The sequence below is a fragment of the Rousettus aegyptiacus genome, unplaced genomic scaffold, assembly GCF_014176215.1.
Source record: "Rousettus aegyptiacus isolate mRouAeg1 unplaced genomic scaffold, mRouAeg1.p scaffold_m13_p_9, whole genome shotgun sequence".
NCBI classification, from domain to species: domain Eukaryota; kingdom Metazoa; phylum Chordata; class Mammalia; order Chiroptera; family Pteropodidae; genus Rousettus; species Rousettus aegyptiacus.
The window spans coordinates 74,337,890-74,362,088 of NW_023416312.1; positions in this window are offsets into that span (position 1 = coordinate 74,337,890).

The window sequence follows — 24,199 nt, forward strand, 5'->3', positions numbered from 1 at the left end:
TATAAGCAGCTGTTTTGGGAAGGAAGGTTCTGTAAATGTCAGTTATGTCCAGTCGGTCTAATGTGTCACTTAAGGATGTTATTTCCTTATTGATTGTCTGTTTGTATGATCTGTCCATATCCAAGAGTAGAGTATTTAGGTCCCTTACTATGATAGTGTTTTGGTCTATTTCTTCCTTTAGTTCTGTTAGTAATTGCTTTACATGTTTCGGGGCTCCCTGATTTGGAGCATAGATATTAATAAGTGTTACGTCTTCTTGGTGCATGATTCCCTTTATCATTATGAAGTGTCCCTCAATATTTTTCTTTACCATTTTTATTCTGAAATCTATTTCATGTGATATTAGTACCACTACTCCTGCTTTTCTCTGAATGCCGTTTTCTCGAAATATCATTTTCCGCCCTTTCATTTTGAGTCTGTATTTGTCTTTGGAGCTGAGATGTGTCTCCTGATGGCAGCATATGGTTGGGTTTTGTTTCTTGATCCCATCTGCAACTGTGTGCATTTTTATTGATGAGTTCAGTCCATTTACATTAAGGGTGATTATTGGAATATGAGGTTTTCCTATAACCATTTTCTGTTTTGCTTTCTGATAGCTCAGTGTTTCCATTGCTTCCTTGTCCTTTGTGTCTTTTTTTTATCCTAGTTTGGTTTTGTGGGTTTTCCCTCTAGTCCTTCTCGTTTTATGTTATATACTTCAGTTCTGAATCTTTGGTGTGTGGTTACCATTATGAATACATAAAGGATAGTTACATATATATAGTCATATATTTTCTTTTGTGCATGCCTTATCTCCATTCCCCTTTGTGAATTTGGATCTTTGAATCCTCTCCTTTTCAGTCGCTGTTGTCTCAGTTTGTCCTATGTATGCTGAATATTCATTACTATCTCACTATAGCAAATCTCTTCTTATTGTTTAAGCTTACAATGATCTGTTTTTAGTAAGGGTTGCAGTCCTCTGCTTCTATCTGCCTGCTAGTTGCCTTACTCATAGTTATGGGGTTTTATTTGTCATTTTATTTTCTGTGAGCTGACCCCTTTTAGTATTTCCTGTAATGCAGGACTCATAGTAGAGAATTCCCTCAATTTGTGTATGTTTGCAAATGCCTTTATTTTTCCTTCATATCTAAAGGAGAGCTTTGCTGGATACATTATTCTTGGCTGCTAGTTCCTTTCATTTAATAGTTTGATTATTAGATTCCACTCCTTTCTGGCTTGTAAGGTTTGTGTTGAGAAGTCCGACAATAATCTAATAGATTTTTCATTTAGAGATTACGGTCCTCTTTTCCTTGGCTGCCCTGAGAATTCTATCTTTGTCATTGATTTTTGATAATTTTAATACAATGTGTCTTGGAGAAGGCCTTTTTGGGTTGAGATAATTGGGTGTTAGGTTGACTTCTTGAATTCCAAGCTCCAGCTCATGCCTTAGATTTGGGAAATTTTCATCGACGATTTGTCCGAAAATACTTTCTAGACCCTGTTCCTTTTCCTCGCCTTTGAGAATGCCCATTATTGTGATGTTTCCTCTCCTGATGGTATCAGGTAGTTCTCGAATTTCTCTTTCATTATTTTTCATTCTTCAGTTTCTCTCTTCTTCCTTCTGATTTATTTCTAGATTTCTGTCTTCGATCTTACCAATCCTTTCCTTCATTTCATCGACTCTATTTTCCAAGCTTGCTATTTCATTTTTTAACTCTTGTAGTTTTTTTTTTTAATCTCCAGAAGGTCTATTTCAGGTTTTCAGGCTCCTTGTTCTCCTCTTCCAGTTTTTCTCCAATTTCTGAAATTGTTGATATGACTCGTATTTGATCTCACTGAGTTTTTTTGAAAGTACCACTCTGAATTCCTATGTCATATAAGTTGCATATTTCTATGTCTTTAAGCTTATTTCTGGATATTTTTCTCTTTCTTTCTGAGATGCTGCATCACCTTGGTTGTTTATGGTGTTTAATGGACTTTTACTCTGCCTGGGTATTAATGGAAGTATCTTCCACTTTTTCTTCCAGAAAGAAGATTTATTATATAAAAGTCTCTCTTTAGACCATTGCAAAGAAGGCATTTTTTTCTTTTGGTTTCCAGTAGGTGGTGTCTAAGCATCTTGGATCCTTGCTTTATATAAAGTCTTAATAATGCACTTTTTTTCTTACAGATATTCAATCACACTTGCTACCCTTTGTCTCAGTCTCTATCAGTGTAGTGACAGTTGTGTAGTGTTTGTTCAGATTTTCGTGGGGCTCCGTGGTATTCGATCTTGGAGGATATGAGAGGAGGGTCCCTTTGGGTTGGGGGTTGGGGGCTGCAGTTCAACCTCATGTTTTGCAACCTTGGCTGGTAATATTCAATTGTTTATTCTCTGTTGTCCTCACTTCTCTGCAGTTCCTACATCTCTGCTTTCTGTCCTGAATGCTGGGCACTGCGGCTAGCCGGCTGGGAGGATCTCACAACTCTCTCAGGCAGGGGCTATTTAGGGAACTCACTGCACCTTCTTCCCTACATCTCTCCCTCCTCCTACAGGGAACTTTGGGTGTGAGAGGCAGTTTCTTTGTTTCTCATTGTCCACTGCTCAACACCTGGGGTTCTAACCTGTGGTACATCTTATGCACAGATCCCATGCTCGGAAGTGCTGGTGTGCAGTTTGGGTCTTTTTTTTGGGTCCAGTTTTAGATATTCAGCTTATTGTTCTTTCAAGAGGAGAGATCTGGGAATGTCTCTCAGTCTGCCATGTTTCTCCAAAATTTCACATTATTCCATTTGTATAACATTCTTGAAATGACAAAATTACAGAGATGGAAGAATATTTCGTGATTACTAGGGTTTAGGGAATGAGAGATGTCAGTAGATTATGAAAGGGCAACATGAAGGATCCTTGTGGTGATAGAAATGTTCTATATCTTAATTGCAGTGGTGGTTATGCAAGGCTGTACTATATGTGTGATAAAATTTGTAGAGAGCTAAACACCCATACTCCCATACATACCTAGACACAAATGAGTACATGTATAACTGTTGAAATCTGAATAAGCACTTCAGATTGTACCAGTGTCAATTTATTGGTTTTGGTATTGCACTATAAATGTGTAAGATGCTAATATTTGGGGGCTACTGAGGAAAGGGTGCATGGGAGTTTCCTACACATTTTTTGCAAACTTCTTTGAATGTACAATTATTTTATTTTTTTAAAAGTCATTATATAATTTTATTTTTCCTTTATCTTAATCATATACTTTAAATAAAAAGATGTAAGTGATGTTAAATACAATTCGGGAAATTGGAACAGGCAAGCATTGTTAATGCCCCAGACACAAATTCCAAATGGTTTCTTCACATAGCCACATATTTAGATGTATCCAATTTTCAAATCCAGCTGCCTGATAGAATGCACCCTGGTCTGACAGAAATAGTGCCATGTTGTCACCCAAGGCCAACAGTACACAAAAATGGTGCTGAGAGAAATCGCACTCTTTGGAGGTGCTGTTGTGAATGTACAGTTATTAAAAAAATAGTACAAGAAGTAGCCGACCAGATATCAAAAGGAGTACAAATTGTTGTGCTGCGATCAAATCTAAGACTCACGGAGCCAATTGAGATGAATTTGGAGCCTTTATTAGCTGGCCAGCGACTGACTCTACCATGCAGGGTTAGAAGAGATCAGCCCCGAGCTCCCAAAAGAGGCAGTTTATATAGCCACCAGCACATCCCTGAGCAGATCACCACACCCTGGTTAACAGAATCCTTGATTGGATTACCACACCCTAGTTAACAGAATCAGAAGTAAATACTTAATGCTGGCTTACTTGAAAATTGTCCACCCATAACAAAGTGTTAGATGCATTTATAAATGTAAAACCATAAGTGGCTACATTAGGAGAAGCTGGGAATACAACTATTCTTTGATGTTATAAGGAAGATTATTAAATTTAAAAAATAGATAAGTTTCTCTGTTTTTTCCAATTAAAAAATTATTTATTGTAGGATATTTAAAATGTGTAGCTCAAGAAAAGACATTAGTAATTCTGTTATTTTAAGATAACCATTTTTTTTTACATTTGGGATATATCTTTTCAGTTTTTTCTATACATAAAATTAAAACAAAAATTTTCATACTCAGCAAGAATTATATTTTCATGTCTTTAAAGAGGCTTTTATTAATATGACTTTAATGTATATACAGTATTCTATCATAGGGATGCAGAATGAATTATTGACCCAATCCTCTATTTTGGATATTTAGATTATTTTCAAGTTTTTAGTCTTATAAGTAATGCTGCAATGCACATCATTGTACTTACATCTTTGTATATATCCTTGGTTATCTCCTTAGTATGAATTCTTAGGAGCAAAATTGCTGAGTCAAAAATTATATAAAAATTTAAAGCTTTTCCTATGTTTGGCTAAATTGCTTGCCAGAAAGGTAGTATGAATGTTTCACCTCTGTTTTTTTCCAGAGCACATTCTTTGTTGCTGATGTTAGCAACTAGGTAGTAGGCTGGATAGACCCATTGTGGCAATTCTTCTGTTCCTTGTTATGGTATTATAGGATCTGGCACAGTACAGGGTACACACTAGGTGCTCAGAAATATTTACTGATTTCATATCCTTCATATCGCGTTCTTTGAAACTCTTATCTGGGGCTGGTGGGAAACAACATCATCAAAATATTAGTGTGTTTTCACTCCAAATTATATCAGTGACATCTAGTAAAGAGTAAAGACTTTAGGAAATGGACAGGAACATTATATTAGAGAGGAAGGACTTGGAAAAAGTCTGGAGGCTCTAAAGTGGGAAGCAGAAACCATCTGAGGTTTCTGGGAATAGACCAAAGTGGTATGAAAAACAGGTTTCTTGGGAAGAGAGGTGGTGCCTGGGGCATGAATTGTTGGGAGGGTGGGAGAGAGGAAAGTTCTTGCCCGCTACCCTATTCTTCTAAGCAAGCACTCAGAATGTTAACAGGCTTGGTGGCTTTTATGTAAAACATTAGTGTGCATGTTTCTCCCAGCATAAGTCTGGATATGATTATACTATACTGTGTTTTTATTTTGGGGCACAGTTTTCATCTGTCTTTCTAAGCTCTTTCTTTGTGTCCTGCATGTGGCTATTACCAGTCAAATGGGACCGGTGACCAGAGGTCTGAGCTTCCCATCATCACTGCTCCTTCCACTCTTTTCCTGAAATACAAACAGAGAGGATGACCACACGAGCCCCAGGGCTCTCTAGGAGGAGCAAACCATGGTTTCAGAAAAGAGCAGGACATGGCCAACTCTGTTCAACAACCAAATGGGATTAACTAATAAAAATATGTGAGCTCTTAAAAAATGACACCAGACTCTTCTTGGTCGACTTTACATCATCTCATTTAATCTTTCTAAAAACCTGGTGATATAGATCTTTATTATCCCCATTTTATAGTTAAGGAAATGGACTTAATTAACTAACCTGGACTGCCCCCACCCCCAGCTACTATGTTGCAGATCTAGGATTTGAAATCTCACCTGATTCCAAACACTCGCTGCTAACGATTGCCTAATTTGAAGCATGCAGGGTAATATGCTCTTCCTGAACGTATTTTATGTTCTGCATGTCTTACTTTTTTTTAGAATCTACCATTTTAAATTTAATTCCTTGGATGGTAAAGGCTTTTACTACCCAAAGATCCTTTTTAAAATGGTATCTAGCTGAAGGAGTGGCAATGGCTTAAGCACATCAGATAACATTTGAGTGGATGAAAATGGGCTTTTACCTAACTAAGCCCTCCAAACAAAAGACAGGGACAATCAATTCAGTTTCTTCAGGGTAATATGTTTTGGATAATCAGGGATGGAAATGTCCAAAGAAGGATAGATGAGGTCAAGTGTAAATTTTATACTGGTACCCTCAGAGGTTTGCTACTATTTAGATAGCCAACCCTTTGGGGAATCCTCCATTATTTTTACATTTCAGACAATGTTATTGGCACAGTAAACAATATATTTTAATTCTCAGAAGACTCTGACTTAATCTTCTGTAGTCCTGCTTGCCTTCTTGAAAGTTTCCTTTAGTTCTCAATATTACAAGAAGATTCAATCATGATCATATATAATGAGGGAATATCTTTCTCCAGCAGGTTGGGACAGCATGTTGTCACAGGCCCTTCGATATTCTGGTTTTGCTATACATTTTAATAGATACTTGTTCAGATTAATCAACAATCTGTAAAATGTAACAATAATGTTGTTGAGTGCATATTATATTTTAGACACTGTGTTAAGCACTTTCCATGCATAATCTCATTAAGTCTCATGAATCTGAGAACAAGCTCTGGCCCAAAAAGGCTAACTTGTTCGAAGTCACAAAGATAGTAGCAGAACAGGAATTTAGGTCTAGTCTGACTTCAGAGTCTAACCATGCCTGGTGGTAGCTGTAGTTAGATAATAATAATTGATCTAATACAGATATAAAGGCTCTTAAAAAAGGTGGTAGAGTGCTTACTGACCAACAACATGGCCGGTATCTATTTTGCAAAGAGCTGGTTTCTGGAAGGATAGCTATTAATGAAATAGCACATTTGTAATAAGAATAATAATTTAATATAATTAAATAATAATTAATACTTATCATTACTATTGCTATTTACATTATCTTTATTTGTAGTAGTAGCTAACATCTCCATAATTTAATCAACAGATATTCATTGAGTTCTTCCTAAATGTAAAGCATTGGACAAAGTTCTGGGGATTCAGAAGTAAGCAAAAAATGTGTTCCTTGCTTTCTCGGTGCTTATAGTTTAGTGACAGAAACAGATATTAAACAATCTCACTGAAGACTATGTAATTACAGAGATAAGTGATCAGAAGGAAAAGAACATCCTCAGTGGGCAAATAACAAATAACCCAAAATAGATGATGGGCTGGCATCAGGGAAGTCTTTTCTGAAGAAGAGAAGTAAGGATGAGTTGTAATGAATTAGGTAAGTAGTGGATGAGAGTCCAGAACTAAAATGGACATCTCAGGGAGGGGAGCAGCATTAGCATCTGTCTTAAGGATTTAGTCTCTATCCTAAGGGGAGAAAGAAGTCACTGAAAGATTTTAAGCAAAGGTGTGCCATGATCAGATTTACATTTTGGTAAGATCACTTGAGTTGCTGCAGAGATAATGGATTTGAGGGGAGCAAAAGTGGAAGTCAGGGAACCAGTTAGCAATAATAGTCCATGCTAGAGATGGTGACTTGGACTAGGGTGGTGGCAGTGAAAACAGAGATGAATTTTGGAGGTGACAAATTTCTTGAAGGTGGTACTTATAGAACTTGGTGACATATTCAATAAGGGGGTGCAAGCTACTACCCTATGACGGAGGTGTTACTATTTTCCCTCTTTTACAAATAAGGAAACTGAGACATCTCATTGCTTTAGCATAAAGTTCACAGCCTTCACAGGGCCCTCTTAGTGTGATGATCATGTCATAAGATAAATAAATGTTGAATCATCATATTGTACACCTGAAACTAACATAATATTGTATACCAACCATACTTAAACAAACAAACAAACAAACAAATAATTTTCAAAAGATACTATATGGCCTAAGCTCTGTTGACTCTTATAACCTGGTCTCCTCTCTGCCCTTGTCCCCCTAGTTTTCTGTGTTCCAGGTACTGTGGCCTTTTAGTCCCTTGATATGCCAAGCTCCTTATAGTTTTAGAGCCCTTTCACATGCTGTTCACTTCACCTGAAATTCTTTTTTCCTGTTCTTTGCTTAGCTCATCCTTCCTTGAGGAAACTGTCTCTGACATACTAGACTGGGTTAGGCCTTCAGGTTATCTGCTCTCAGTACTTATTACAATTGCATTTAGTTTCCTGTGTGGTTATTTTTGGACTGTGTTCCTGACAAAACTATAAGCCCCAGAGAAGTGATCTTGTCAGTTTGTTTAATCTCTCTATTCCTAATGACTAGCATAGGGCTTAGCATGTAATATGGTAGTCATTACGTATTTGTTGAATGAATAACTGATGCTTATGGAGGCTAAGTTAACTTGTCTACTATTGAACAAATGGTAAGTCACTGATCCAAGACTTGAACCAAGTGTAGCTAAAAGCAGAGCCCAAGCTGTAACTACTCTTATAGACTGTCTTTGTTCATATTTGCAACAGAAAAACATCAAAAGCCATAGGAAAATTGCTAGGAAACTTAGAATCAGTTTCCTTTTTTCTTTCCTCCTTTCCCCTCTCTTTCCCTCCACTATCCTCCTCTTCCTTCATTCCTCCATCCCTTCTTACTTCTCTGCCTGCCTTTCTATATTTCTCTCATTCTTTTATAAGATTTGGAAAGTGTATTAGAGGTCATGTTATGCAACCTGACCTGAACATTTTACAAATGATGAAACTGAAGCTAGACCAAATTGCCAGCCCAAAGGCTATGGTTATTGGCAGACTTAATAGTTAGCTTTTATGGTGAGCATCATTTTAGCAAAATCAATGGAGATCTAATATACTTCAATCTTATTTGCCCAATATCCATTTGTTATAACCAGGTTAGTTTCATCACTGACCTGGCACATGTTTTGCTCATTTCTACTTCAGTAGCATGACTCACACCAGTCCTTTTCCTGGAATTTATTCTTTCTTTCCAACTTATTTTATTCATCTTTCAAGCCCCAGCTCAGTTCTCATCCCCTCTATGTAGACATCCCAGCCCATTCTGGCTGCTTGTGAACTCATACAGCAAGCAGTCTCTATCGCTCATTTGACCTGTAATCACACGTATTTTCACTTAAATGTTCTCAGGCATTTTTCTTCCCAGTAGACTTCCCCTTCCCTCAAGCTCACTAAAGGCAGGAACCATATCACATAGTGTGCCTCTTTTGTAATCAATTTGATTCCTAGAAAAGCACTGGACACATAGTAGACACACAAAGAATAATTCTTCAATAAATGAATGATGATGTAAGCAAGAAAAAAATGAAACAGTAAACTCTGCCATCTTGTGGCTGTCAGTCTTTGCCATTTTCACTGCAATTTTTAGTGTAATTAGAAAAGTGGCACATGGTAAGGAACAAAAGTGATGTTGATGGAATGGGGACTTCTCATTTCTCTTTCACACAATATACCAATGACATCATTAATGAATATTTAGAGAAAACAGAGATAGAGGGAAACCAAAAACAAAACTAACCATGTATCTAAGGATTGAATATAGACCTGGATTTTCTCAGGTGCAATCCCTACTTTACAAGGACAAGTAAAAGAAATTGTCCTAACATATTCAACATTTCAGAGCTCTGATAAGATGCCAACCTACTTTTTTTTAGAGGAATCTATTAATAGACCTTTTATGAGTCATTTGATAAAAAGAATCTGCCTTTTTGTTAATGGTCCTAAAATCCAGTCCTAGTTTTGCTGAGCAATCTTGTGTGGAGCACACAACCTCTCTTGTCTAAGTTTTCATGTCAGTTAATTTGCTACCCAATTTACTTACAAGGCTGTTGTGAGAGTCTGCGAGACCACTGGATGAAGATTTGTAGAAAGTGTTTAATAAGTGATATATATGTTTAACATATTCATAAAAGAAAAATAACGTGTATACTTTTCATTTGTATAGCACCTAAACATTTATAAATTTCATTTACAGTTATTATCTATTTTCAGTCTCACAGCAACTCTAGGAGGTAGGCAGGCAGACAAACATTATTACTCTCGATTTACAGATAAAGCTAAGAGATTCATATTCAGAGTTAATAAAGATATATTGGGGACCTGTTACATACCAGGTATATTGATAGATGCTTTCATATGTTAGAAAAGTTAAGGTAGTTGCCCAAAAGCACCTGACTAGTAAGTGGCAGAATCTGTAATCTAACTTAAAGAATCTGACTTCCAAACTCAATGCTCAACCACTACTATCTTTAGGTCAGTCTAATTCCTCTCCTGGGGACATTTGCCAGTCTTATGGGAGTGCCCTTGTAGGTAACTGCTTTTCTCTTGCTGTTTTAAAGATTCTGTCTTTGTATTTAACCTTTGGCATTTTAATTATGATGTGTCTTGGTGTGGGCGTCTTTGGGTTTCTCTTTCTTGGGGCTCTGAGCTTCCTGGGGTTGTATACCTATTTCCTTCACCATGTTAGGGAAGTTTTCTATCATTTTTTTCAGATAGCTTTTCCACTTCTCGTTCTTCCTCTTCTCCTTCAGTTATCCCTATTACACAGATGTTTTTACACTTAATTTTGTCCCAAAGACTCCTTATATTATTATTATTATTATTATATTCTTGGCTTCTTTTTTCTTGCCATTTTGATTGGGTGACTTTGGCTTCCCCATTCTCTATATTGGTGGTTCAACCTTCTTCATTCACTCTGTTAATCCCCTCTAATATACTCTTCATCTCAGATAATGTAGTCTTCATTTCTTACTGGTTCCTTTGTATAATTTCCATTTCCATTTTTATGTTTTTGTCTCTTTGTTAAATTTCTCACAGAGTTCATCTACACTTCCCCTCAGCACTGAGCATCTTTATAGCCAGTGTTTTAAACTCTGCATCTGAGATTGCTTGACTCCATTATTCCCAGATCTCTGTTCTGTTCTCTCATATGATTTTTGCTTCTTTGTCTTCCCATTTTGACTGTCCTTCTATGTCTGTTTCTATGTACTCAGAAAAGCTCCTAAGTCTCCTGATCTTATTAGTGTGGCTTTGTGAAGGCACAGTCATGAGAGGGGTTCAGCAGCAGGGAAATTTTAACCCCAGTCAGTGTCCCTCTGGGGTCACATGTTAAGATTTGGCAAGCAATCCACAGATGTTGTGCTTATAGTTGCTTCAAGAAATCATACCAAGAACCAAGGTCAGCTGCCACCAGTGTGAGTCTTGGAGTTGACTCAGCAAGGAGCACTGGACCCACCCAGGACACAATTGGATGTGGCTTGGGTGGGGCCATGAGTTGGGGGAGGTGAAGTGTCAAGGAATCTTCAGCAACCTCTGTTATCCAGTTTGATGACATCTCAGCTATGGCAGCGCTGAGTCTGCACACTGGGAGTGGGGAGGGTACAACAGAAGAACAGTGGATACCACCAGCACTTCTGCCCAGGAGAAAGCTTTGCCTCTGGCTATCACTCCAACAACTCAGCATCCCCCTGTAAGTCCTTGGTGCTACCCCAAGCAACGAACTGGGTGCTGGTGCTCAGAGTGAGCAAGTCTGTCACTGTGAAAGTCTAGTTGCAGACACGACTGTTTTAAGAGGAGTGTCTTCAGCTACTGGCTGTTGCTGCTGTGGCCTCTGTCCCACTTAGCCTCTGGGGAATTAAGCAGCCTCATATCTTCGTTCCATCCTACCTCCTTTTGTTGCAGGGTGATTTCTCATTTCTCTCCCTAGTTGTAAGGCTTTATTCATCTAGACCCCAGGCAACTCTGCTTGCCGTTTGCTCAGTGTTTCCATCACAACTCGATGGGATCATGAGAGCAAATGAACAAAGCCTCTATCTATGTCATTTTGATTTCTTACCCAGGAAAAAAAATTTAAAGCTAATTCTAAGGTGTAGCCAGTGTTGAGAACCACACTGCTCAGAAAGGTCAGTGACTCAACATTCTAACACAGACAGTCCAATTTTCTGAGACTGGTCCTGGAAAATATCAAGAGTGTTCAATAAGGAAGAGGAGTAAAGAAACACCTTTGAAGTGTCGTTTGTTGAATCTGATTTTAGCAGTGCATGCAACCTGAACACTAGTGACAGAGGTAAATCATTAAAGAAAAAACAAGAAAGAGAAAGACATGGATCCTAATTTGAGGTAGAGAGAGAGAGAGAGAGATAGATGGCAGATACATCCTTTTCATTTCATAAGAGCAGATATTATAAGTCCTTATTCATCCATCCACTATTCATCCATCCATCCATCCATCCATCCATCCATCCATCCATCCATCCTTCTATAAATTATTTACTGAGCATTTACTATGTGTCAGGCACAATTCTAGGTATGGAGGTTATAGCAGTGAATAATCCAGATACAGATTTTTGACTCATGGAACTTTTATTCTTATTGTGGGTGTAGGGGAGTGGTTGTGTTATGGTATCCTGGTGACCTCAAATGTTTCCACATAGGCCACATAGCCAATGCTCAACCAAGGGTCGATGCAAGTCTTGCAGGCATGCCCTGTAATCCTCTCTGGAACATGGCAAGATAAGCAATATTGTAAAGAGTTGTTATAAGAGGTGTCATCTAATTTCCTGCCCAGTTGTCAGCTCTATGTGAGCTTAGAAGTCACCTAAACATTGGGACAGGCTTTACTTGCAGTTTAATTCCAATTAAGAAATTGAGAAAAAATGAGAAAAAAATACCACAATAATAATTGTCATGGACAAGATAGATGCTAAAATCAGTGAGTGAAAGTTTGAGAAGGGTCTCAAAGTATCTCTTCCAAGATATTAATTACAAGGGGAAAAATAGTAACTTTACAGTGGAGAAACTTAACTCCCTCTGTTCAAGAGGGAACAAATGGGGGTCAGGTAATAAATGGAGTCCTGGCCCAGGAGTAGTTCACTGTGGGTATGTTGGGTCTATGAAGATATCTGATGGTCATTTTCCTAGTTCTGGGGTATATAATTGGATTAGAAAAACTTAACAGTTGGTAGAACCTGCACATTGATTCCTTGACCAGTAGTAAGTAGAGTAAGAGCTATTGCAATAGGAAAGCACAAGTAGAAACTTCACAAACTCCTCACTCCCACCTACCAAGATAGTAGATAAATACAATTTAAAACCCATATTAAATATCATGGAGAATTGCAGAATTTAGTGCTCTCAGAGACTTATATAGCACCTATCAGGTACCTATTTAATTCACTAGTGTAGCCCCTAAAATAAAACAAAAACGAAACAAAAAAAAAACTGATGAATCATGGCAGGTAACAAAATGAAGTACCACAAATTTTACTAAGTAGTAGTACCAACTGTTGTTTCACATGTGGTGTCTTCACTAGAGCAGATTAACACAGTCATGTGTATGTGGCTATTAACCTGGTGAATCTCAATTTTTTTCCATACCTATTAGAAGGCAGATCAGGAAGTTTGCATTCACATAGTATGGCCATGAGTACATGTGGCAAATGCGTCGCCCAGATCTCCCTTAAGCAATGAAGATGTTATTCCTCCAGTTGCTGGTAGTACATCTAGAAGGTGGTCCTCAGTTGTCAGCCTTCTTTAGGGATTGCCTTGGCTAAAGAAAATTATCTCACTCAAGATCATGCCTCCTTTCAAGGGAAGCCTACATTCAATGACTAGTCAATTCAAGGGTATAAAGACCCAGTCCTCCTAACTGAATTTGGGACAACCAGTCATTTTAGCTCCAGTGTTGCCTGAGACCTTTGTTGGAACTGCATCATAGCCTTACTTCTCCCTCTGCCCAATTCTGTTTCCTCCACTTCCTTTCCACAGATGTTGATCCCAAGGGCACTCCCTAATAAATATCTGGCATACTAGTCTTCATATCATAGTGTTTCATAGAGAACCCAGACTCCATGACAGTTGGTGCCAGGAGTGGTTTTAGGAAGCAGGTATTATCATAGGCTTTCATACCTGAATCACCATTGCCTGGTTGGCATTGAGGACTCCATACTGGTGGTAGGTGGAACATGGATATTCTCTGACACAAGGTAGTGGTGCAGTTAAAATGTTCATTGGTGGAAGGGAATATATCACCTATTGGGTTATATCAGACATTTGAGAAATATGGGAAGAATAGTAATATTTGAAAGAATGGAATTTGGTGGTTATTGCTAAGTTTGACAATCTGGAAAAAGATAAAAAGCTAAAAGTAATTAGTTGGCAATTTAAAATTAGGTGTAAAATTTATAGAACCTCCTTGGTGGCATATAAAAGAAACTCTCACCTCCTGCAGCAGGATAATAGAGAAAGCAAAGGACTAGGCCCAAGACTTAATCATGAGTACTCAATTTCTAAAGGTGGTTAAAATCCCAACCATTGCTATGGCAATGGCAGGGCTCTGGTTAGGAAAGAATAAGAATTGAACATAAGAGAGAAGAACTTCTGGGCCTTGAAAACCTTGAATTCCCAAATTTCCCTGAACACTCCGAGCCTATAGAAGTGGCCCACTCCTTGCCATTAATAGCTAGCATGTTCCATTTGCTCAAACACAATACAGAGGACTCTCTCTTGCAAGACAACATGCTCCTGCACCCTCAGGACTTGCCCTCCCCCAATTCCCTGCCTTGTTCTTCCTAGACAGTAGGCCAAGAACTAGGGTTAAATCTCAGTGTAACCCAGGGGTGGCTCCATAGTGTAGCAGTTAGTACGTCTGCTTTACACACAGAAGGTCCTGAGTTCGCACCCCAGCTGGAGCCATGAACCATACCCTGGGTGTGCCAGGCCCCCTGAGTGCACCAGGTCCCCCTTAAGAACTGAAGGGGAAATGGCAAGATCCATAGGTCAGGGGTGGAAGTAGGGAGGAATTTAAGAGGTGAAAAAAAAATCTAAGTGTAACCCGACTGGATGTGTGCTATGCCTGGTAGGCACAATATCCTGATAAAAGTGAAGCATTTAGTCAAAATATACCAGTAGGATCTAGGACAGTAGGTATGGGCAAGGATTTTGCTGAACCAAGGGAACACAAATTTAGATAAAAGATAGTTTGTAAATATAGGAGTTTCTCCAGAGATCCAGGATTTAACATCCTGTCAAGGTCCCCCTGGAAGATGGTGCAAACACACTGCTAGGATGGGTCCTAGAAGCATGAAAATCATGTTGGCTGATACTAAATTGGGTAGAAATGACTGAATTGCCATGACAGAAAGTGATTAGAAGGCTCAGAGTGGACCCTGATGAGTGAATTAGATATGTGAGGCCAGACAATTCACTGGAGGATTATGTTGCACAGGAGGCCTCAGGGAACATACTGTTTACCAAGGCCATGAGGCATGTACTGAGAGAGAGCACCAACATCAATAAGAAGTTTATGTGCAGGCCATATGCAGCCCAGGGTGGATGGTAGGAGAGGCAATCACAGAACTGGGTCGATAACTAGCAAGGGGGGTGATGGGGAAACCAAAGTAATAGAGGCCAGGTGGCTATCCTCACTGCCAGAAGCTAGGTGGATGCAAAAATCATAATTAGGAGATAGGTCAGAGTAGCAGCCAAGTGGGCCTGACTCAGTGGGAGCTATGGAGATGGTTAATAAAATATGATATCCCTAGGGGGAAAAATATGTGAGCAGACAATAAAAGCACTGCTCAATATGCAAAATCAAAAGTAATCAAGCTTTGGATGGTCAGGAGGCTGAGAAAATTTGCCCCAATAAAAAGTTGTGACCTCTTGCTGAGTTTCTGGACAAAAGCTAGTTTTCAGACCCAGAACCCATGGACTAAATGAGCTCTAAGTCCCCAGGGAGGAAAGACCCTGCAATATACTGCAAGCATAAGGACTAATGATTCTGTCGCTCCTTTCAATGGGACTCCTGGCCTTTTCACTGGGTAAGTGTGCATTGGAGAAAGGGAACTAAAACATTTTGAGAACTGTTGGACTGATGGGCATGGGAGTATGAAAGTTCTTTTTCTTAAATTTGGTGGTGGGAATATTTGGTACTGAACTTCATTCTCCAGAGGATTTCTGTGGTACCAGACTGAAGCTAGTCTCCAGCTAAGACCAAATTCTTGCCTAGCTTTTTCCTCTGACCCTATCCTGTTTGCCTTTCTTCCTTCTCCTGAGAGCAACTCTCCAATAAATCATGTACACGAGAATCCTTGTCTCAGGTTCTGCTTCTGGCAAATCCAACCCAAGACCAACTGTGTCCATTTATGCATGAAACATTTATAGTAATCTACAGGACAGTTGTGTCCTGGTACATTAAACCATTCTCCAAGTGATAGACATTTGAGTTGATCTAGTCTTTTTCTATTACCAGGCATACCTCATTTTATTGTACTTTGCTTTACTGCTCTTCACAAGTGTTGCATTTTTTGCAAATGGAGGGCAAGACTCTACCAACAGAGAGATTACGACTTGCTTTATTGTGATACTTGCTTTACTGTGGTGATCTGGAATCAAAACCACAATATCTCTGAGGTATGCCTTTACTAGCTTTATTACAGTGGTCTGGAACAGAACCCACAATGAGGTTTGCCTGTACAAACAATGCTTCAGTGAATATCCTTGCATCTGACTCTTTATCTTCCATATATCCTCAAATCTCTTTATATAACTCATCTTCAGAAATGCCCATCTAGGATTTTAGGTAGTCTCAAGAGGGCTATGAATATCAGTTTTTGAATTATGGCTATAATCCAGGAAATTAATTACCTAAGTTTAATAATAAAAGAGTTCATGATTTATAAATCTACTCAGAGGTATTCACAAAAGATGACATATTAGAGAAATGGAAATGATAAAGGATGGTTGGAAAAATAAGTTGAATTAGTAAAAATAGTTCAGATAAGCTTTGAGAAAGTGGTTAGATTTAAGTTGCATTTAGGAATATTTTTACTAGAGGAAAATTAGAATATTGAAGCTAGGTAAGATTAAATGGCAAACACAGGTTTGAATATTCTGATTGATAAGGAGACTGAAGAGATGAGGCAGAGGACTAAAGTAAGTATCTTAGAGTATTATATTGGAAATCACAATCAAAGTGGTTAAACTCAAAGGTGCACCTAGGAATGAACTATTAATGAATATGAATGCCTATGAATCATTTTTCTTTCTTTTTTTGAATAATTTTTCTTGAACTCATTTCCTGTAGTGCTTTTCTGAAAAAACACTGTGCTCCTTTCTAAGCTTTTTGTTGTTGTTTCAGTTATCATTCTTCCCTTACTTCCTGTCTTCATTGCCAAGATCCAGGAGGCAAATATAGGCAAGAGAACATGTCATGGACCATAACTGGATAAGCTGTGTGACACAGGCGGTCAAACAAAGGTTGGGGTACAGGAATCTTGTTTTGGCTATGCTCTTACACAAATAGGTCATCTGGCCTATTTTTTAAAAAATGTATTCATTAATATGACAATGTGCATTTTCTGATTGTTCCAATCTATATGTTCCTATGGTATGCTGCTTTTACTCCCATTATACCACTGTTTTCATTCTGACTTGCATTATAGTTAAATTATTCACTATTCTGCGGTCACAAAGTGGTGGCTTATGAACACCTCTGGTTCATAGATGTGCTTCTTTAAGCTAACGCATGTTCGTATTAAAAAATAATTGCAGATATTTCAAAAAAGATGGATTCCTGACTTCTGAAAATGGAATCCAGCACACAGGGCCCCTTTCCTCACTGACTTCAACTGAACAGTGGCTGCCCTTATTATCAAATTGACATTTAATCTGAAGTTGGTTACCAGTTCTCATGGAACTGGCATTGTCGTTCTTCTGAAAGTGACATTAAAATTGAGACATTGAGATATTTTTCTTTGTCCAATTTCTATAAGAATCGAACAGACAAAAGCTATATTGAGATGAGAGAGGACCAAGAATTAAAGGACAGAGGGTGGGTTGAAGAATGTGTTAGATTAGGAATGGAGAGTTTATACAAACCCACTGAGGTGGCAGAGGGAGAAATTAGAGGATGTAGGTGGGTCATTTCTCTTACCAGGCTTCTACTGGGGAAACCACTTCTAGATAATATTGTATGGTTTCTCTGCCTTCAACCAAAATTTTCATTGAGGTTCTACATTATACTATACACTGGGGATATGGTGGTGAACAAAGGATACATAACCCCTGCTCTCCTATAGCTCACAGTTGAATAGGGGAGCCAGGCATTAATAAATACTATGAGGGAAAATAAGAGGGTGCTAAAAAAACAAACATGAAAGAAATATTTTTCCTCAAGTTCCATTCATGTTGTCACAAATGGCAGAATGTCCTTCATGGCTGAATAATATTTCTGTGTGTGTGTGTGTGTGTGTGTGTGTTAGTGTGTGTGTGTATTATCCATATGTAGAGTCTATATTATACATATTATAGTATATGTAACATATCTCACGTTTTCTTTCACATGAGCACGTTATGCTAAATGAGATAGGTAGGAAAAAGAAAGACAAATACTGTATGATTTCCTTCATATGTTGAAGCAAAAAAAAAAACAAACTTGTAAAAACAGAGTAAAATGGTGGTCACCGGGGGCTAAGGAGTCGGGGTAGGACAAATGTTTAAGGGTACAAAGTTGCAATGAGTTGCAAAAAACCCTAGAGCTCTAATCACAGTACAGTGAATATAGACAACGATATTGTATTACAATCAGACCACCTAAGAAACTAGACATTAATTATCCCAACCACTAAAAAGATGATAATTATGTAATGTGATAGAGGTGCTAGTTATCCCTACAATGGCAATCATAGTACAATATATAAATGTATCAAATTAACATGTTGTACAGCTTACATTTACATACTGTTGTATGTCAAATATATTTCAATTGAAAAAGAACAAAAAGAAAGAAAAAATTTTCCAAATCTATGGGATCAGGGAAGGCTTCCCTGTGGAAGTGACACCTAAACTGGGGCCTGAAGACTAAATAGCAAGGTAAAGAGGAGGAGATAGAGCTTTATAGACAGAGGGAACAGTATGTGCAAATACTACAAAACAGGCAGGAGTTTGGCACCACTGAAGACCTGACAGAGAGTCAAGTGGCTGTTGTTAGAGAGTAGGGGGGACCATGGCTGAGAATGAGGCTGGAAGAGTCAACAAGACCATTGTACAGCCTTGGAGGCTGTCAGAAGGCATCTGGATCTTATCTTCAGAACAGCAATAGTCACCGACAGGTTTTAAGCAAAATGCACTCTGATTTGAATTTTGCTTAAACTTTTGCTTCAGCCACCCAATAGTGAGTTCTTGGCCATAGAAGGACTATTATTCTCAATATTTTCTATGATTAAAGCAACTAAAGATTTTTCCCGTAGACGATTTTTTGATTTTTTTATTCAAAAATAATAATTGCAGGTCATCTCTGACCACTGTGGACAATACAGCTTTTAGGAGATGGAAAATAAGTCTAGAAAAAAACTCCACTTTTCCCTAGCTCACTGGTCATATTTAAACCAATGTGAGTGGAGAGAGTGTATTTTTCATTCAATCATGCCAATTAATTTTAAAATGTAGATGACTATAAGCAAAATCATTTTATTAATTAAGTCCTGTTCATTTCACCTTAGAAATATTTTTCCTACACCTCTCTGCCATTCTAACCACACAATTACTACCCTCATTCAGGCCCTTGATACTCACGTGTGAATGTGGTCTCCTCACTATGTTCCCTACCAGTCTTCCAACTATTACATGCTTGAGCTGTCATCGTCCCTTGTCAGCAGGCCTGCCTATCCTATCACCACGTAACTCCAAAGTTCAAAAACCTTAACAGCTCTTTTATTGCCTACAATATTTTCTAAATTGTGGTCCATGACTCTGTTCAAATACATGTATTTGCTTTCACATGCATAAAACATCTCTGGAAGGATACACAAAGAACTGATAACATTGATTTGTGCAGAAATAAGTGGCTGGGGGTGGTAGGGGAAAGAGATTTTTCTTTTTTATAATCTTTTGTTCTTTCTGAATTGTGAAACCTGTAATTTTACTACATTTTTAAAGGAAGTATGGTTCATGAGTGAGTTAGTTTGCTAGGGCTTCTATAAAAAAATGCAGGTTGTCTAGACTTACAATGATTTGACTTTTGATTTTTCAACTTTATGATGGTGTGAAAGCAATATACATTAAGTAGAAACCATACTAGGAGGGAGGAATACCACTCTTTCATTCTGCTCCTATTAACCTCTTGGCACAGGCCAGATCCTGGTCTGTACAGTACTTCTGCTTTGTATCCCTGGATGTAAACCCCTGTCCAACTTCTACAAGATCAGAAAGCATGTACTGTACTGCTGTCTACTCTGTTTCAGTTGCTTTAAATGGACCTTATATTTTTATACATGTGGGAACAATAATAGTAATAGTAATAGAAATACTATCCAATATTTATCGAATGCTACTATGTTTCAGGAATTGTGTTAAACACTTTATACTATCTTATTTAATATTTACAGCAAAGTTATGGAGTTATAGTCATTTCCATTTTACAGGTGACAAACAGGATAAGAGAGGTTAAATAAGTTAGCGAAAGTGGCACAGTTAGTAAATGGCAGACTCTGGATCCTAACCAAAGTCCGTATATCTCTACAGTCCATGTTTTTCTACCATGATGGAGATTTTTGCTTCTAGGTTAATGAGAAATGTTGGCCTATAATTTTCTTGTACTGTTTTAATCTGGTTTTGGTATCAGGGTGATGCTGGCCTCATAAATGCATTGGGAAGTGTTTACTCCTTTACTATTTTCTGATAGAGAGTATGTAGAATTCATGTTATTTCTTTAAATGTTTAGTGGTGAAACCATCTGGACCAAGATACTTCTTTTTTGGAAGTTTTTAAAAATATAACTTCGATGTCTCTAATATTTGCAGGAATATTCAGGTTATGTATTTCATCTTGGATGAGTTTTTAGTTTTTAGTCTTTAAGGAATTAGTCCTTTACTTACAAGTTTTCAAATTTATGTGCAGAGTTATTTGTAGTATTCCCTTATTTTCTTTTTAAATATCTGAGGCATTTCTAATGATATTCTCTCTTTTGTTTCTGGTATTGGTAATTTGTGTCTTATCTTCCTTTATCATTCTGTCAGGTTTATTAATTTTATTAATCTGTTAAAATAATTAGCTTTTATTTTGATTTCATTAATAGTTATCTGTTTTCAATTTCATTAGTTTTTCCTCTTTATTATTTCCTTCATACTGCTAGCTTTGAATTTATTCTTTTTTTTATTCTTTTTTTTCTAGTTTCTTAAGGTGGGAGCTAGATCACTGATTTGAGATTTTTCTTTTTTTATGTGTATATATACATATGTATATATATTTCCACCCCCAATCTGTGGCATTCCTTATTATTTTCTTAACAATGTCTTTCAAAGAACAGAACAGAAATTTAAATTTTTGATGGAGTTTAACTTATCATTTTTTTATGCTTTATTTTCCCTGGCTAAGAAATCATTTGCTACCCTAAGATTGATAAGATTTCCTCCTATGTTTCCTTTTAGATTTTTTTCCTGGCTTTATTGAAATATAATAGACAATTATTATATTGCTTGTATTTACATTGTACAATTCAATGAGTTTTATTTTCAATTATAGTTGGCATAGAATAATATATAAGTTTCAGTTGTACAGCATAGTGATTCGAGATCTATATAATTCACAGAGCGACCCCACTAAATCTAGTACCCCTCTTGCCCCTTACGTATATATTACAACATTATTAACTATTTCCTTATGCTACACTTTATATCTCCATGTCTATTTTGTAACTATCCATTTGTACTTAATCATTTTGCTCTTTTTGCCACACCTCACAAACCACCTCCCATCTAGTAGCCCTCAAAATATTCTCTGTATCTATGAGCTTATTTCCATTTGTGTTGTTGTTTATTTTGTCCTTTAGATTACACATGTACATGAAATCATGAGATATATGTCTTTCTCATTCCGAATTACTTTATTCAGCACAATACCCTCTACATCCATCGAGGCAATATGTTTTTCCATCCCCTTCCATTTAGTCTGTGTGTGTCTTTTAATATGAAGTGATTCTCTTGCAGGCAGCATATGTAAGGGTCTTGTTTTCTTATCTATTCAGCCACTCTATCTTTTGGTTGGAGCACTTAATTTTTTTCCATTTGAAATACTTGTTGACAGGAATGTAGTTATTACCATTCTTTATTCATGATTTTGATATGTTTTCTTTCTTTTTTTTCACTTTTAATTTATTTTTACTATGATGACATTTGTTAATGAAATCCAGTAAGTTGGAGGTGTATAATTCAACAGCTAGACATACACACACACACACACACACACACACACACACACATATTGCATTGTGTTCACCACCCATAGTTAGATTTCTTTCTGTCACCACATATTTGACCCCTTTTTCTCATCTACCTTTTTCCTCCCCATCCCCTACAACCTCTGGTAACCACTAGTATATTGTCAATGTCCATGAGTTCATTTGTCCTGTTTATTTGTTGTTATTAGGTTTATATCCCACGTATAAGTGATATTTTCTATCTGGTTTATTTGGCTTAGTATGACTATCTCGAGATCTATCCATGTTGAAACAAGTGGCAATATTTCATCTCTTCTTATGGCTGAGTAATATTCCACTGTACCACAGCTTCTTTATCCAATCATCTGTTGTAGGACAAGTTGGTTGCTTCCATGTCTTATACATCATGAATAATGCTGCTACGAACATCGGTGTCCAAATATCTTTTTGGATATATGTTTTCAAGGCTTTGGGGTAAAAACCCAGTAGAGGAATTGCTGGATCATATGGTAGATCAATTTTTGAGGAACCTCCATACAGTTTTCCATAGTGGCTATACCAAGCTGCAGCCCCACCAGAAGTATATGGGGGTTCTTTTTATCCACTTCTTCTCCAACACTTGTTATTGCATGTCCAGGTGATAAAAGCTATTCTAACAAGTGTGAAATGGTATCACATTGTGGTTTCGATTTGCATTTACCCAAGAGCTAGCAATGTTGAGCATCCTTTCATATGTTTGTTGGCCATTTGTATTTCTTCTTGGGAAAAGGGTCTGTTAAGGTCTTCTGCACATTTTTTGATTGCATCATTTCTTTTTTTGTTGTTATTGAGTTGTACGGATTCTATGTATATTTTGGTTATTAGGCCCTTATTGGAGGCATTGCCTGCAAATATATTTTCCCATTTGGCTGGTTGTCTCTTTACTTTGTTGATGGTTTCTTTTGCTGTGCAGAAGCTTTTCAGTTTGATGCAGTCCCATTCATTTATTTTTGCTTTCACTTCTGTCGCTTTTGAGGTCAAATTCATAAAATCCTTTTTTTAAGTCCAAGGTCTATGAGTTTAGTTCCTATGTTTTCTTCTATTCACTCTATTGTTCCACATCTTAAATTAAGGTCCCTAACCCACTTTGAATTAACTTTGGTGTGTGGTGATAAAAAACAGTCTAGTTTCATTTTTTTGCAGCTGGCTTTTGAGTTTTCTCAGCACCATTTGTTGAAGAAACTGTTCTTTCTCCACTGTATGTTTTCAGCTTTTTGTCACAATTATTTGCCCCAATAAATATAGGTTTAATTATGGACTCTAGATTCTTTTCTATAGGTCTGTGTATCTGTTTTTCTGCTAAAACCATGTCGTTTTGATTACTGTCACTTTGTACTATAATTTAAAGTCAGACAGAGTGATGCCTCCAGCCTCATTCTTTTTTCTCAGGATACCTTTGAGAATTCATGGTATTTTTTGATTCCATACAAATCTGATGATGTTTTGTTCTATTTCCTTAAAAAATGTCGATGGGATTTTGATGGGGATTGCATTAAATATGTATAATACTTTAGATAATAAAGTCATTTTAACTATGTTGATTCTTCCAATCCAAGAACACAGAATATCTTTCCATTTCTATGTATCTTCTTGCATTTATTTTAATAGGGTCTTATAGTTTTCATTATATAGGTCCTTCACATGTTTCCTTAGATTTATTCATCGGTTCATGTATTTGTGGTTCTTTCCACTTTCTTTTTACAATTGATCTCTAGCTTCAAAGCATTATGATCAGAGATGATTTCAGCCCTCTTATATTTGTTGAGGCTATCTCTGTGTTCCAGTAGGTGTTCAATCCCTGTGACCCTTTGTCAGCTACTAATATGTACTTCTTTGCCCTTCACCCCATTCTCCCAGTCCCCCAAACCTCCTTCCCCTGTGTCTATCACCAAATTGTACACTATATTTGTGAGTCTGTTTTTGATTAGTTTGTTCTTTTTAGTCCTTAAATTCTGCATATAAGTGAAATCATATAGTATTTATCTTTCTCTCTTTGACTTAAATACCTTCTTGGTTCATCACAGCAATATATTTTTCTATTCCCTTCCTTTTTCTATGTAGAGGTCTTGTTTTCTTGTCCTTTTAGCCACTCCGTCCGTTGGTTGGAGCACTTAATTCTTTTCCCTTTAAGGTACTTATTAATAGGAATATAGTTGTTACCATTCTTTATTCCTTTTTAATACATGTTTTTTCTTCTTAAAGAAGTCTCTCCAACATTTCCTGTAATTCTGGCTTGGTGGTGATAAATTTCTTTAGTTTATTTTTGTCTGGGAAGCTCTTTATCTAACCTTCAACTCTAACTGATAGCTTTGCTGGATAAATTA